At 41.8% G+C, this 13,871-nt stretch overlaps 1 protein-coding gene and 1 long non-coding RNA gene across 2 annotated transcripts in view; one reads left to right on the top strand and one right to left on the bottom strand.

Annotated features, from left to right (window-relative positions):
- The window catches only part of LOC117824123 (NACHT, LRR and PYD domains-containing protein 12-like), a 114,955-nt gene that overhangs the window by 52,050 nt on the left and 49,034 nt on the right, over positions 1 to 13,871 (top strand). The gene's annotated exons all lie outside the window — the stretch shown is intronic.
- Positions 9,381 to 12,139, bottom strand: LOC117824152. Its single transcript, XR_004633536.1, has 3 exons — positions 11,981 to 12,139; positions 9,514 to 9,604; positions 9,381 to 9,425 (listed from the first exon to the last, which is right to left on the bottom strand). It is a non-coding gene; the product is annotated as an uncharacterized LOC117824152 (long non-coding RNA).

Raw genomic sequence — 13,871 nt, 5'->3', positions numbered from 1 at the left:
AGCTACTTCCTGTCTGTGTCAGCAGACCTCTCAGGAGACTCTGATTGGTCTGTGAGTTACTTCCTGTTTGTGTCAGCAGACCTCCCAGGAGGGTCTGATTGGTCTGTGAGCTAGTTCCTGTTTGTGTCAGCAGGCCTCTCAGGAGGGTCTGATTGGTCTGTGAGCTAGTTCCTGTTTGTGTCAGCAGACCTCTCAGGAGAGTCTGATTGACCTGCAGTGAAAGACCCAGGAGGAAACGCAGGAGCAGGTCCAGGTGTCCGTTTGGACTCTTTAAGGCCTGGTCCACAGCACTCTGATGGAGATAGTTCAGTTTAGATTTGTCTCTAAAGATTTTAGAGATCAGGGACGTTGGTTGTTCTTCTTCCATCAGGTTGAGTCCAGACTTGGTGAAGGTCAGATGGACATGAAGAGCAGCCAGAAACTCCTGAATGCTCAGGTGGATGAAGCAGAACACCTTGTCCTGGTACAGTCCTCTCTCCTCTCTGAAGATCTGTGTGAACACTCCTGAGTACACTGAGGCTTCCTTGATCTTGATGCCACACTCTGTCAAGTCGGACTCATAGAAGATCAGGTTTCCTTTCTGCAGCTGATCAAAAGCCAGTTTTCCCAGAGACTGGATCATCTCCCTGCTCTCTGGGCTCCAGAGTGGATCAGTCTCAGATCCTCCATCATACTTGATGCTCTTCAGTTTGGACTGGACCACCAGGAAGTGGATGTACATCTGAGTCAGGGTCCTGGGCAGCTCTCCTACCTCTCTGGTCTTCAGCACATCCTCTAGAACTGTAGCAGTGATCCAACAGAAGACCGGGATGTGGCACATGATGTGGAGGCTTCGGGATGTCTTGATGTGGGAGATGATTCTGCTGGCCTGCTCCTGGTCTCTAAACCTCTTCCTGAAGTACTCCTCCTTCTGAGGGTCAGTGAACCCTCTGACCTCTGTCACCATGTCAACACACTCAGGTGGGATCTGATTGGCTGCTGCAGGTCGTGTGGTGATCCAGAGGCGAGCAGAGGGGAGCAGGTTCCCCCTGATGAGGTTTGTCAGCAGCACATCCACTGAGGTGGACTTTGTAACATCGGTCAGGACCTGATTTTTGACGAAGTCAAGAGGAAGTCGACACTCATCCAGACCGTCAAAGATGAACACAACCTGGAACTCTTCAAACCTGCAGAGTCCTGCTTCTCTGGTCTGAGTAAAGAAGTGATGAACAAGTTCCACCAAGCTGAACTTTCTCTCTCTCAGCACATTCAGCTCTCTGAAAGTGAAGGGGAATGTGAACTGGATGTCCTGGTGGTCTTTGTCTTCAGCCCAGTCCAGAGTGAACTTCTGTGTTAAGACTGTTTTCCCAATGCCAGCCACTCCCTTTGTCAGCACTGCTCTGATTGGTTGATCTCTTCCAGGTGAGCCTTTAAAGATGTCTTCTTGTCTGATGGTGGTCTCTGGTCTGTGTGGTGTCCTGGATGCTGCTTCAATCTGTCTGACCTCATGTTCATCATTGACCTCTCCAGTCCCTCCCTCTGTGATGAAGAGCTCTGTGTAGATCTGGTTCAGAAGGGTTGGGTTTCCTGCTTTAGCGATCCCCTCAAACACACACTGGAACTTCTCCTTCAGGTGAGACTTCAGTTTACGTCTGCACTCTGGAGCAACAGTTCCTGAAAGAACAAAAGAGAAATGTGATGAATGATCTGAAGCTACAATCAGTCTGATGAATTTACACTTTCAGACATCAGGATGGATTTGATTTTCCTCCTCTCTGAAATCTCTTCATCAGCTGTGAACACTTTCTCACAGCTCATAGATGTGATACAAATGTGTGCATCATATTAACAGCAGAGTTGTAAATGTAAACCTCTCCCATGTTGTCTCCATTTCCTCTCTCCATCATGTTCAATGTGTTCAAATCCTCTTACTGCTCTGCAGACAGTCAGCCAGCTCCTCCTGCTTCATTCTCCTCAGGAAGTGCAGAGTGATCTCCAGAAAGGCCTCTCTGCTCCTCCTCTGCTCTTCATCCTCGTCCTCCCTCTGACTCTCTAAGCATTCTGGGTAATCTGGACTCAGAGCTCTCTGGATCTCCTTCAGCTCGGTCTTTACAAAACTGATGATGTTCTCCTGGAGCAGCTGGAGCAGAACAAAACAGAACATCAGATCATCTGTGACAGACAGAGAGCCTGCTGGTCTGCAGAGTCCAGCATGGAGACTGGATCACAATGCTGCTTCAGGATTTAGTCTGTGGATGGTCCTGTCTTCTACAAATCCAGTTTCTATGTAATGAACTTCCTGTTGGAGAAATCTCCTGGTGTGCTTTCATCCAGAAAAAGTCTGCAGTGACTTTAGACCTGATGTGTTTATTAGAATGAAGCTGAAAGCAGCAGCTGTCATTAACATGAAGCAAAGTGTTTCTGTTGTTTAGACCTCAAACTGGACTCACTTTGTGAACTCTGCTGCCAAAGCCTGAGTCTGTGTGAGAGCAGCATGACCTCTGACCTCTGACTGTGTGCAGCTCAGAAATGTAAGGCTTCATTCAATCAGTCAAACACTGAGTGTGAAGAGAACTCAGGCAGAGATGATGTTTGCAGTGTGATCAGGAAACAGAAACATCCAAACAGAATGAGTGTGTGCTCTGATTCTCACGAGGAGCTGTGTTTGTACATTTACTCACCATCAATATGGAGTCCAGCTGTGTTTGATGCTGCTGGGTAGACTGACCAACGGGAGCCTCTGATCTCTGACCTCTGTGGAACAAATATAATATCATGTAGTGTATATAATATAATGACACACAGTGTTGATGAGATAGATTCTATGTAGTGGATCCTGGTAGAAACACTGCTGGATCCTCCTACAAACACAGGACACACATGAAGATACTACATGCTGAGTACAGTTCTTTCTGCCTCCAATCCTGTTTACTGCTGTTGATCCTGATAGAAACACAACCAGTGACTAATGTTCACCTTCACAGAGAAAACACCAACCACAGTTACAAATGTTTCACACACAACAACAGGAAGTTCACTTTGAGACTCTTACCTTTCATCAGCACTCAGCTCTACAGACTTGAAGTCATCGAATCGACACAAAGACCCGCCCCTCTTTAAGGACACACAGCTGGGTCCAGGTCCAGGAGAATCTGGTCTCTGTTGTTGGACTCTGACAGAATCACAAACACTGATGAACAAACATGAACTCTGAAAATCTTCCAGGTTTGAGTGCTGCTGAAATTTACTACAAGTTTTTCAAATGTTTGATTCTGATAAAAACTCTGTGATCGATTATTACTTTGGACCATCAGACTGACGTCCATCTTTGAAGACAATAGGTAGGTCACTCTTTAAGGACACACAGCTGGGTCCAGGTCCAGCAGTTTGTGGTCCATGCTGCTGCTCTTGGCTTCAACACACACACACACACACACACACACACACACACACACACACACACACACACACACACAGTGATGTGAGTGCTGAGCTCTGATGTGGAGGATGTCATGGACAGGTAGAGATCTTTATCACTAGAGTCACATGACATGGAAGACCAAGATGGCTGCCTAATTTTGTTTGTTTTAATTAAGTCAATTTGGTTAAATTCTTCTGGACGTATAGTCACAGTATATCAGGGATGTCAAAATCAGCAAAGAGAGAACCCAACAGTCAGCACGGCAGATTGGGAAAAACTACGTACATAACCCAAGACCAAGAACAATCATCACCGCTATACCATTCTGCTATACCAAGACTGCCAGGCCACTCTACGAGCCACAAGAGGGAAACAAGAGATCGAATGGGGAGGAGAACTGGTGATAATTTTCTCCGATTTCTCTAGAGAGACCCAGGAAAAGTGCAAGGTGTTCTGACAGTGCAAAAAGGCACTCCACGAGCGCAACATGCAGTTCAGCCTGCGGTATCCAGCGCTATTGAGTATCAGATAAGATAAGATAAGATAAGTTAAGATAAGATAAGATAAGATAAGATAAGATAGTCCTTTATTCCTCCCACAATGGGGAAATTTAAGTGTCACAGCAGCAAAGTAGACTTTGACGACCCCCAGAAAGCACTGGACTTCATTTTAAAAGACAGATCTCTCCACTCTTTCTCTCTCCTCCCTCATGCCCCCTCCTACTCTTCCTCATGTTTAAGCCTGGTATATTACTCTATTACTCCAGTTCTTAGATCTCTACACTGGCTTCCTGTCTGTCAGAGAATAGACTTTAAAATCCTGCTGATGGTTTATAAAGCACTGAATGGTTTAGGCCCAAAATACATTGCTGATCTGCTGCTACTTTATGAACCACCTCGACCTCTGAGGTCCTCAGGTACTGGTCTGCTTTCAGTCCCTAGATTCAGCAGGAAACATGGTGAAGCAGCGTTTAGTCATTATGCACCACATATCTGGAACACACTCCCTGAAAGCTGTAGGTCTGCTCCAACTCTCACCTCTTTAAAATCAAAGATTAAGACTTTTTTATTTGCCACTGCCTTCCTATCTTAGATTATTTTAACCCACTTTAAATTAAAATTTTAATGTAATTTTTAATATATTTCAAATTTTCCTTTTCTTTTCTGTTTTATCATATTTGTCATTTTAATTGTGTTATTTTATGCCTGTCTGAATGTCTCCAATGCTTTTAATGTTTTAATGTAAAGCACATTGAGTTGCCTTCGTGTACGAAATGTGCTATACAAATAAAGCTGCCTTGCCTTGCCTTGCCTATATACTTCTGCCTCACCCCTACACAGCAGGAGCTGCTGCGGACATGAGCACCACATACTTCTGTGTCGATTTTGTCCGTGTCACGCAGCAATTCTCCACTGAAACACTTGAGGGCAGTGTGGTCTCTCTGATAGCCGGTCGCCTGCTTCCGGTCCCGCTACGATCTCTGTTTACTTTTCCACAGAGTTTCAGAGCGTGTTCTGTTAATCTACAGCTGATACATGTTGCTGTTTATCATACAGACATGATTACATGAAGAATAGAGAGGAGGAGATGAAATACACGGCTGATGTGCGGGGATCCTGGAAGTGCTGTAAATGCGGGAAATACAATCCCGCCGGGTGGACCAATCAAAGGGCTTGCAGTCCACGTTGATTCTACGGGTAGTTACATTTTGGAGGAGGTGCACGTCAGCTACGTGTGTAGGCCTTTGCGTCGGTACGGGAGTTATGTGGACCTCTGGCGTAGGGTACACCGTCGATTCGATGCAAAAGTATAAATCAGCCTTTAGACATATCTGGTTAATAACAATAAGTTAATGACCCACTTTACATTTCACATGATGGACACGTTGTGATCCTTTAAGGATGGGATGGGGGGAATTTATACTGCAAGATGATTCTGTTTTTGATTATTATTGTCTGCATTTTAAAAAACTTTGTCTATTCTGAAATACACATGCCTATTTTTGTTTGGTTTTACATATTTTCCTTCTCAATCAGATATAATTTAGGCTTTCAATGCTGCTGCAATATCTGATTATATTTGGAGGGCATATTCATGTTCAGACACTTTAAATATTAAGCTCAGGGAAAGAACTCAGTCGATTTTGGTTTTTAATGATATAAATGATAAAAGGACAGGCTGACACTTTTTTAAATCTAAGGATTATTAAAGGACTGTTCCTCTGTTTGCTACAATTGTTGTTAATGGACATCTACAACCCTTTTTTTTTTTTACTTTGACGTTTTTCTGATCTCCAAATCTTTACTTCCCTCCAAACTGTCATTCTCTATTGGGAATATCATAATTTCAGATCATGCAAATTTATCACTAGATATTATTTTGTGTAATTATAATTTCCAAACACCTCGGTGGAGGTTTAATAACTCCCTGCTTCAAGATCATGCCTTTAAAGAAAATCTTAAGAAAGAAATTACATTTTATATTAAAACTAATGGTCCAACAGCGCTCTCTGCTGGTGTAGCATGGGATGCTATGAAGGCGTATTTCAGGGGATTTATAATTCAGTACTCCTCTTACAAGAAAAAGCAAGATAGGGCCAAAATGTAAAAAGGAGATTTCAGAACTTAAACTAAAACGAAGGATGACTACTGAGGGACTGAAAAAACGTACAAGACTTAAATTTGAATATAATTCATTACTAACAAAGAAAGTTGAATTGATGTTGCTGAGGTCAAGACAAAAGTACTTTGAGTCAGGCAACAAAACAAGCAAATTATTAGCCAGGTATATCAAACAAAAACAATCCAGTTCCATTATTGCTGCTGTGTAGGCTCAGGCAGACAAATGTGACTAACCTGAAAGACATTAATGAGACATTTAAAAATGTCCATATTGATCTATGCACCTCTGATTGCACAGTGAGCCAGGATGAAATAGACTCTTTATTAGAGAATTACACCTGCCTAAAGTCAATAAAAACGCTCTTGACTCCCCAACAACACAGGAAGAGATGGCGGAAGCAATTGCAGCTTTACCAACAGGTAAAACCCCAGGTCAAGACGGCTTCCCAGCTGAGTTTTTCAAAAGCTATAAAGAGGAACTTCTACCATTAATGAAAGAGATGATTTCAGAAAGCTTAGATAATGGAAAGTGTACACCTTCCTTAGAACAGGCTATTATTACCCTTATACTCAAACCTGGAAAAGATCCCACTGAATGCAAAAACTATCGTCCCATCAGCCTGATCCAAACACACTGTAAGATTTTATCAACGATTTTGGCCAATAGAATAGATAAAGTTATTAGCAGCATTGTACATCATGACCAGGTTTGATTTAATAAAAAGAGGAACTCATCAGATAATGTAAGGAGACTGTTGAATATTACGTTGGCAGTACCCAGCTCAAATTCCCCGATCGCTGCTGTCTCTGCTGTATTGATGAGGAAAAGTTATTCGATCTGGTTGAATGGAGGTATCTGTTATGTGTATTAAAACATTTGGCTTTGGACAAGGGTTCATAAAATGGATAGAAATTCTGTACAACCATCCTGAGGAAGCAGTACAGACCAATGGAGGTATCTCTCCCTACTTGAGATTAGGTAGAGGGACACGTCAAGGCTCTGGCCTCTCTCCAGCCCTCTTTTGTTTGGCAATCCAACCATCAGCAGAAGAGATATGAAGAAATTCTGCCTTTCCAGGTATTTAAATTTGGGAATCTGTGCATAAATTGACACTTTATGCTGACCATATACTCTGCTTTGTATCCGACCCTGTAACATCTGTTGCAGCCCTGCTTGATATTATTTTTCAAAGCTTTCAGGCTACAAAGTAAACTGGAATAAATCAGAAGTGCTACCCTCAACTGCTTTCTGCCCCTAAAGTTTATTTCAAGCTGGATTGTTTCAACAGCCATCAGATGGCACTCCATACTTAGGGATCATTTTTCCACCTAAACTGAAGGAAATTGTAGACAAAAATTTTGAACCAAATTTCATTGGATGTTGACAGATGGGCTCCACTTTTTTTGTCTTTGTGGGGGAACGTTAACACTTTGAAAATGAACTGTATTCCTAAAATTAACTACCTTCTCCAATCTCTCCTGATGAATATTCCCATAAAGTATTTTAAACAGTTTGATCCTTTATGTAACAAATTCCTTTGGAATGGGAAACTACAGAGGATGCAGTTGGAAAAATTGCAACTCCCAGTGGACAGATGTGGTCTGGGACTTCCTAAATATTTATTTGATCACTATGCATTAAGCCTCCGACACATAGCTCAGTGGTCTATTCCACCAGAAGGTGCTCCTCCATGATCTAGCATCAAAAGGGAGGTGTGTTCACCACTCACTCCATTAGCATGTTTGTCAAAAGAGAGGAAGTCCCACCCAGTCATCTCTCATTTGCATAACGTATGGAAAAAGGTTGCCAAGATTTATGATATAGACATCCATCTTAACTCAGAGTCAAGTATTTGGTATAACCCAAAGCTGTGTATTGGTAGAGCTCTGTTCTGCTGGAAAATATGGTTGAATAATGAGATTCACACTCTGGGAGATTTGTATATACGAAGTGCACTAAAATCTTTTGAGGAATTAATCCAGGAGTTTGGTCTCCCTCACTCAAGTGGGTGGCCATTTTTCTAACATAGCCACATGCTGTCCTCTGTACTAGGCCCACCAAGAACCCCCCACAGCAATCTATATTTCTCTTCAGTATCAGTGATATTTTTGGGCTTGGCCATGAGGTCTCTCATCATTACTCTAAGATACTTGGTCGGGACACTTCACTTTCGTCAGCACTAAGAACTATTTGGGAAAGAGATTTAAAACTCTCATTTGATGATATAGACTAGAAGAGGATTTGTCAAAATCATAGAAAACTGTCAAGAGACATAAAAGTAAGACTAATTCAGTTTAAAATATTGAATCGTTTTCATTGGACACCCTCAAGTTTACATCACCTCGGTTTTAAAAATACAGCCGATTGCTGGAAATGTCAGGATTCAGAAGGGACACCACTGCAGGCTCTCTGGCAATGCCCACAGATTAATAACTTTGGGAACAAATTCACAACTGCATGAAGGAGATTACAAGAGACAATTTTGAATTCTGTCCTAGGCTATAAGTAATGGGTGACCCATCAATAGTGAGAGGCTGCAGAAATGCAGAATTGATTCAAACAGCCATAATGGTGGGCAGACAGACTCTATTAAGAGGATGGAGAAAGACAGAAGCCCCCTCATATGGAGAGTGGTTCCTCGAACTAGGTAGGGTGGCCTCATATGAAGAACTTTTCTACAGACAGACTAAGAGGTGGAATGATTCTCTTTTAAAGTGGAAGAGCTACCAGGTCTTTATTATCAACTGACACGGACACAGTATGTAATTGTATTTTCATCTGATCTATACACAAAATCTATTTGTGTTTATTTGTTTATTTTCATTATCATTCTTTTTTTGCTGTTTGTTTGTTAGTTTTTTCATTTTTCTTTCTTTCCTGTTTGTTGATTGAAGCAGATACACCTTTTTTCTGTTTTGTATGTTTGTGAAATTCTCTAAATGTATGAATGTTCCAAAAAATTAATAAAAGCAATAAAATTGTAAATCATAAAAAAAAAAATGTTTCACACACAACAACAGGAAGTTCACTTTGAGAGTCTTACCTTTCATCAGCACTCTTCTGTACAGATTTGAAGTCATTGAATCGACACAAAGACCCGTCACTCTTTAAGGACACACAGCTGGGTCCAGGTCCAGGAGAGTCTGGTCTCTGATGTTGGACTCTGACAGAATCAAAAATACTGATCAACAAACATGAACTCTGAAAATCTTCCAGGTTTGAGTGCTGCTGAAATTTACTACAAACTTTTCTAATGTTTGATTCTGATAAAAACTCTGTGATCGATTATTACTTTGGACCATCAGACTGACGTCCATCTTTGAAGTCATTAGGTAGATCACTCTTTAAGGACACACAGCTGGGTCCAGGTCCAGCAGAGTCTGGACAATGTTGCTGCTCTGGCCTTTAAAACAGACACACACACAGAGTGATGTGAGTGCTGAGCTCTGACATGGAGCAGAGTCATGGACAGGTAGAGATCCTCATCTCACCTCTGAGCTTCATGTTCCCCACACAGAGTGCTTTTAGAGGGAGGGGCTCCCTCCTCTCCGTCCTCACACTGATTCATAGCAGAGCCTCCACCTTCACACAAACACAACAACATGTTCATCTTTACAACAAGCTTTACACCACAGGACACACATTAGTTCTCATTGCTCTCAGTAACATGACACGGATATTCAGGACTGACACAAACCTTGTTGGAGCCCCAAACAGGACCTGATGAGCCCAAACACAGCCCCCACCCTCTCCCATAAACACTCTATGGAGACCACTTAGATGAGCAGGCAGAAGAAGACTGAGTTACAAACAAAAACAGAAGGAAAAGTTAACAGAGATCATTTTAACACACAGCGGTGTGTATACAGACTACAGTAGATCTATATGTATTATTACCACGGCACAGCTGCATGCGTATCCGACACACACAGACCCCCTGCAGTGAAGCTGTATCAGACAGAGACACTCCCAACAGTATGATGTAGTTTATAACTTGACAGAAATAAGTTTGTTTGTTTCATATTTTTTAGTTCATGCAAAGACCCAGAAGGAATACTGTAGTTTACTATTGATCACTATCATTAAGCACATGATGAAAACAGCGTTTGAAATGATTCCATCCTGATCTCTTTGATCCATATAAGATGACTGTAGCTGTGATCACCCTAAGCTGTGTTGTCACTGTATGTGCTCTGGTATCATTTCAGACACAGAGTCGAGGGAGTCACGGTCCAGGTTTCTTTCTTGATCCACACCTTCCAGAGGTGAAGAGGTAAGACCTGATTTTAGGAGATAGCAGTGTTATGTGTCTGATTGGGTGTTAGACTGTATGACACTTCATTGCTTTTAGTTAGGAGTGTCTGCTAAATACAGAATAAAGAGAAAATAAAGTATGTGTCATTTGGTGAAGATAATATTTTTCCACCAATATTCCAACATAAAATTAGCTCTGATCTTATTTCAGACACAAAGTTGAGGAAGCCAAGGTCGAGGTCTCCTTCTCTTTTCCCTCCTGCCCGAGGTAGTGAAGAAAATGTGTTTGTTTAGAGATGTTATAGATGATAATGAAATTACACATTGTAAGGTCAGATATTTACAGATGTTACACATAATAAGGAATGCTAATGATCCAACATGTATGTAAATATTTAATTCTGCCAGTAAATAAACTTTTGTCAGGTCTGCTATTTTCCTGGATTTCCAGTTTCCTCAGGTTTCTGTTGAAAATATGTTTTTTAATATTAACATTATTTGAGTGTTTTTTAATAATAATAATAATAATAATAATAATAATAATAATTCATTTCATTTAAAGCGCCTTTCTAAGCACTCAAGGACACTTTACAGAGAGGTTAAAAACAGAGCGACTGAAAGCTCTGCTCCTCATGGTGCTGAGACGGGCTGAGGGCACAGAGAGGTGAAGGGAGGAGGAAGACCTGAGGGAGCGAGAGGCGGTTACAATGTGGAGGAGATCAGACAGATACGGGGGGTTATGGCCTTAAATGTGTACAGGAGGATTTTTAAGGTGATTCTGAATTTGACCAGGAGCCAGGGAAGCTGCTGGAGGACGGGGGTGATATGGTGGAAGGAGGGGGTTCTCGTGATGATACGGGCTGCAGAGTTCTGGACCAGTTGAAGCTTATGGAGGGATTGGTGAGGGACAACGAAGAGGAGTGAGTAACAATTTTTAATGAATTACTTTCTAAAGGGGGGGTGTCTCTCTGTCATAAAGTTTGTTGTTCTGCCATTTTAGGTAATAGTATACAATACTACTGTAAGAAAATATTATTGTTTCATTTTATATAAATATATATATATATATTATATATATATATATAAATACACACACACACACACACACACACACACACACAGTCTTTTAACATTCACTCACAACACTCAATATTGCAGTTCGTTGTTAGTTCCTACACTTTAATAAAAAATTTTATGTTGTTTTTTTAATGAAAATGATCAAATTTCAAATGATGATAAAAAATGAAACAAGTTCTTATAAAATGTATGAAAACTGAAGCTCTGTCCTCTCTTTTGATGTGTTCATTGTTTATATATTCATAGAACCAAACATTTGAGGGAGCATCAACGTGTACCACATTTGATGAAAAATGCTGGCAGTGAAAGAGTTAATAAATCAAAGCACATGAGCCAAGTTGATCCAGGCTACCAGACCGGTTCACACACTCCCTGTACTTCTCCCTGATGGTGTGAATCAGATTACAATCAAACTGCTGCTGACTCTACTCCACAAACACAAACTATAGAACAGGTCAATCTTTGTCAAATCACTGCTCTTTAACTCAGACAGAAACTCTACAACATATTTCAAACAGCCAATCAGCATCCAGAAACATTCCTCCAGTCAAACAGTGATCCAGCAGCGTGTGAGCACAGTGATCCTGATCATCAAACATGTAGAGATTTCTCTGGAAGGATTCTCACCTGTTGAAGTGAGTTCAGGTCAGCTTACAGACACTTTCCACCTTCATGTGTGGAGAGAAGAAGAAGCTGCTGGTTTGTCCCTCGTCAGTCCTGATGTGTCTGTGTGCGTTTGATCTGAGGACGCCGTCACACCCTCATACCTTCAGAGTGACTCTAACCTGTGACAGAAACCCAGTCAGTGTCAGGTTACACACTGATCACATGATGTAGTTCTACTATCTGACCTCTAGGTGGTGCTAACTAACCTTCTAATGAAACAAACAGCAGCACTGACAGATGTGATGAAGCAGCAGTGAGGAGACAGAAGCTGGTCACAATGTGTGGACTGTTTTAAATACACACTAACATGTCAAATAAAGATCTACTCTAACCCTGCAGTGTGCCTTCATGCTTTTTGGAAAAATTACATTTTACATCAAGTCATCAAGTTCTTCAACAACAGAGACCGTCCTAAAGATGGAACAAACAGTGCTGTCTGTCATACCATAGCACAGAAACAAAACAACAAGTCAAATATAATCATGTGATGTGTGGATGGGAAACACAACACTGAGCTGATGATATGTGCATCAAGTCTGAAAGGTACAGGAGTGTATGTAAACCAGCCCTTACAAAGAGGAGAGCTGAAACAGCAAGACCAGGCTGAGTGTTGAAAAAGTGGATTAAAGGTGGGGTTGGTCATCTGATCCTGATACACTCTTTGTTATACTGGTTAAAATAATCTTTATGTCCCACTGACAATCAACACGTGATGTGTTCTTCGAAAAGAATGAAAACAATCTGTAACCATGGTGATTACGTGTGTTTGTGTGTTGATTTAGCCATGAGACGTTTTTGTGTTGTTGTGGTGAATTTGTAATCTTTGTAAAATACGAAGCCAAGCTGACATTCATATAGCCATATTAGCCTGATGCTAACTTTAACTAATCTGTGGTGAAAGCCTTTACATTTGCCAAGTTTCAGATTCCAGTCTGACATATTTGATGATGTTTCTCACTACGTGTCTGAGCGTTTGTGTAGTCCACATCGGCACACAGGCTTTGAGCGGGACATTCTGCAGCTGAGGTGATGTCTGGTATCTGTGGGTTGTTTTAGTTATGTGAAGGATCTGTCACCTTCCACGGCGCTCAAACATGGTTTGATGAGACCCCCTCCCCTCCTGGGCCAACTGTTGCTTCAGAGTCTCCCTCCGGAGACTTTAGTCTGAAAGGAAATGTTTCCCAGTGACAAGCAATGGTCATCTGATGCTTTTTAGAAAGTGGTTTCATTATGTTTTTGAAATGTTTGAGAATCTTTAAACAGCTTGTCCTTGGCTTCAAACCTCATTGACCACAATTAGTGTATTGGGCAGGAAGTCGACTCGTTGGGAGAGGACGCTGGTGCATCTTGGCTGCTGCTTCTCCCTCCGAAAAAGTCTGGAAAAGTTCGATTTTCACTGCATTTCTGCTCCGGCCTTCACCTGGGTCTCTCACATTCCTCCACCACTACACCGCTGGATGATAATCCCAGTTAGGTTCAGTAAATGTCCTGGTGCCGTTCACCGATTCTTGGTAACCTGCTACCTGCAGGTTAGCCGCTGAGCCTACAGTTGCTTCTGAAGCTACTTCCCCGGACAGGCTTCCACCTGGCCAGCGCAAGCGGCTGCCTTCCTGCTCCGAGCCGAAGCCATCAACCTTGGCACAGGGTGGCTCGTTCTCCATCTGCAATTCTGTGGTTGGTCTCGATTGTCCTGCTCCTTCCTGTTCAACACAAGATCCCTCAACAATAAAAGCCTCAAATTAAACAAATTCATCACAGACAATAAACTGGACATCTCTGTCTCACCAAAACTTGGCAAAAACCCCTGGACTACCATTCATTAAACCAATAACTGCATCTGATCTCTCTGAAC

Source organism: Notolabrus celidotus, chromosome 13, assembly GCF_009762535.1.
Source record: "Notolabrus celidotus isolate fNotCel1 chromosome 13, fNotCel1.pri, whole genome shotgun sequence".
NCBI classification, from domain to species: Eukaryota; Metazoa; Chordata; class Actinopteri; order Labriformes; family Labridae; genus Notolabrus; species Notolabrus celidotus.
This window is presented reverse-complemented; position numbering and strand designations above follow the sequence as displayed.